General features: G+C 42.3%; 1 protein-coding gene across 3 annotated transcripts in view; it reads left to right on the forward strand.

The window, feature by feature from the left end:
* The window catches only part of Tmem255a (transmembrane protein 255A), a 70,013-nt gene that overhangs the window by 31,425 nt on the left and 35,044 nt on the right, over positions 1-3,544 (forward strand). The gene's annotated exons all lie outside the window — the stretch shown is intronic.

Consider the following 3,544-nt stretch of genomic DNA (forward strand, 5'->3'; position numbering starts at 1 on the left):
GTGTGTGTGTGTGTGTGTGTGTGTGTTAGACTAGATAGCCAGGGAAGGATTCTTTGACAAAACAATGGTACAAAGACCTGAATGAAGTGAGAGGGCAACCCAAGCACTAGATACTTGGGGAAACAGTGGTTCAAATAGAGGTAACATCAAGTGCAAAGACCTGTGGTAGAATAGGGTTTATGGTAATTATGTTATAACCATTCTCTCTACCCTTCAATTGCTAAATCATCATTTATACTTTCTTTCAAAACATATTGAGGTACTGAGAATATAGAGATTGTCACTGGGGAGCTCATAAACTAGTAGAGAAGACAGACATATAAATAATTGATTGCAATACAATGTGATGAATGCAGTGGGGATTGTAAGCCTCAATGAGTGAAAGTCAGAGTTTTCAGGGAGATGTGGGTGTCAGGAAGGAGATCATGTGAAAACTGAGACACCAAAGACAGGTAGAAGTTAAGACAAACTAAAAGACAGAAGTAAGGAGGATGTGCTTGACAGATGTCAGGGGATGAGGAGTAGGGTAAGTTCCGGAAGGTTTTGCAGGAGTCAGGACAGAGCTGTATCCAGAGGTCAGATGGTGGGCAGTCCATTGACCTTAAGAATATCTTTGCACTTGACAACATAGACAACTAGGCACTACTGAAGGAAGTGGCATGGAAGACAGACTTCAATAGTTCAATTTGAATTACTGAGGAGGTCACTGAAATAATTCAGGCTATATAGAGTGGAGGCTAGATTAAATTGGTTTTGGGGCCATCAAAGGCAGAAAATCTTTTAAGAGCTATGTAGAAGGTAGACTTGATAGATGTGTGTGAGAAGGTGCTTCAGAGTGAGAGGGCCTCACACACACACACACACACACACACACACACACACACGAACACAGGAGCACATGTACACATGCATAAATTGTTAGCCAGTGCATGCCTGTGCACACTTTTTTTTTCTGCTAGACTCAATGCAGGAAAGCCATGGCTGAGGGAAGGAGGGAGGAGGCAGAGGAGGACCTAGCCAAGGGGGCTGGACAGAACTAGAGTCAGCCTCCTGCTCACAAGGATCCTCACAAGGATTCTTGATACTTGGGGCCCAGTTTTGCTGGCTTGAGGGTTAAGACTCAACAGGCTAGAAGCAGGGAGAAGGGGCAGGAGGAAACCATCCAGCCCTTTTTTCTTTGCCAATACCAGTCTCATTTCCTTTGAAAAGTCTGGGAGTGGAGGAAGAGAAATTTAGCGATCTAAATGAGCTTTAGGGATTATCTGGGGGTTCAATTATTTGTCTTGTAATTATAACTAACACTTGTAAGGGACTTCCCTTAGTAGTGATGATTGAGAGCTGGCTATAATTAACCATCCTGAGCCCATCCTTTCAAAGCTGATCAAAGGATTGTAAAATAGATCCTAAGGGAGTTGAGGCTGTTTTGTTACCTTTTCTCTTCCCTCCTCTTATCCTTCTTTCCCCTGTCCCACCTTTCCCCCTTTTATCTCCTCCCTCATCTACTCCTTCTTTTGTCATCTTCACTTTCTCCTTGCTGCACCCCTCTCACCTGGTTTCTTCCCTATTCTTTCTTATTTCTTGGTCTCCTGGCATGGGGGCTGGGAGTTCACTACAGTTGGACCTGATACTGGCAGCAGAGAAGAGGCCCACAGAGAGAGCTGGAGGTGATTCCATGCAGACACACCTCATTTTTCTTTTCTGCAGTGGGTGTGTTTCTATAAAAGGATTGAATATATCAAATCCTACTCTAAATTCCATGTAGCTGAGCCCTCAGGTGAATATTTTCTCTTTTTGTTGAAAATGGAGGCTCAAACCCAATTTATCTTCCTGTCAATCTGAGCTTTATAATAACTTTCTTAAAGCAAGCTACACCAGTATTGTCATTAATAAAGGGATTTTATTGGGAGCTGTATTAAACTATGGGCTCCCAAAGGGTAGAGAACATGATTTAATCTTATCTGGATCCCCTGACTTCAGCACAGGGCTGAAGAAAAGGGAGTGACATTTGCTGATAAAGAATGAAAAGAACTTTCTTCTCATCATAAAAGTAAAGTATTGGACTAGGTAAGCAGCAGGGGTCTTGGAAACATTGCTCCTTAGCATTTTTAACCTAGAAATGGCTTTTGCCTACACCTGGAGGCCAGTCCCATGTGTCTCTCAATGGCTTTTCTCAAAGCTCCAGTGCCAAGACTCCAAAGGCAAAGGCCGTGGAAAAGGATTTACTGAGCTTTACTTTGGATCTTTAACCCAGGTCATGAGACTGAAGAGGGCCTGCTCCCATCATGGAGGGAAAAGATTTTTCCTTGACCCAGGGCTTTTTTGAGTTAGAGCTAACAAGACTTAAACACAAGAACTAAATATAGCTAGCAACAAGCATACTAAGGCTTCGAGACTTTAATTTTGCCAAATATATATTTGTCTTCCTCACATGAAGCCTATTTTTAATCAATTGTCAGCTCCTTCAGTCTATTTCCTGGAAAGGAGGCCAAGAAAGAAGTGGGAACAAACATCAGGCAGTCAGTGGTACAGTATGACAGAAACAATTTCTACTGTCTCATGAAACCCACAGACCCTCTTTGATATCAGGGGCAGTGACGTCCACATAGCAAACATGCATTCTTGCATTTAGCTTTATGCAGGTAGGTGGCTTTCTCTAAGACACAGCTCGTGCATGCTTGCCCTGCAGAGTACCTCTGGCTTTCATCTACTCATCTTTGGAGAGGTCAAGTCATTATCTCTGGTTTTCAGTGTGTGGCCAAAAGGAAATTGAATGTGAACTATTTCTGCTGGTAATAAAATTATACAGTTTACTTCCATTCATTACTTCATTTGTTAAACTATTATGAAGCTCCCACTATGTGCCAGGGACATTCTAAAGGAAGAGGTAATCAACTAACACAGTAGCTTTTTCCTTACAGAACTGAGTTTAGAAAGAACATTACAGAGAAGGGAACTTAAATAATGTACAGAACTGATACCATGGAAGAGCTGCCCACTGCCTGGTCACAAAGAATGATTGAGTGGTTCTAGGCCCCCACTGATGAACAGAAGAATGCCATCCTGCCTTGTCCAAGATCTGCTTCCTCCTTCTTTATTAGGTGAGGACTGAAATACAGAGAGGTTATGTTTCCCCAAGCCAGCCCAGCAAGTTGAGAGCCAGGAGGTAGAAGCCCACATTACGTAATCAATTATCAATGCAACAATCAGTCTTTACACTCAGTTACTCATTCACTGAGTATTTACCTATGATCTTTAACGTTTCTACCACTCAACTAGGGAGTGAGGGACACACAAAGGAATGTAAGAAATGACCCTTGCACTCAAGAAGTTACAATTTCAGTCTGGTGTCATTGGTCGTAGCATAGTGCTCAGCACTGAGTAGGTTCTCAGTACATACCGGATTAGACTAATAACTGAATGCAATTGTGAATATATAACATGCCAAAATAAAAGGACCAAACTGAGGATATGGAAGGCCAGGGGAAAAGCTAATGAATGGGCACTGGAATCTTTGAAGAAGGGGATACTAAACTCATTCTTTCTT

This window comes from Octodon degus, unplaced genomic scaffold, assembly GCF_000260255.1.
Source record: "Octodon degus isolate 3935 unplaced genomic scaffold, OctDeg1.0 scaffold00319, whole genome shotgun sequence".
In the NCBI taxonomy this organism is placed as follows: domain Eukaryota; kingdom Metazoa; phylum Chordata; class Mammalia; order Rodentia; family Octodontidae; genus Octodon; species Octodon degus.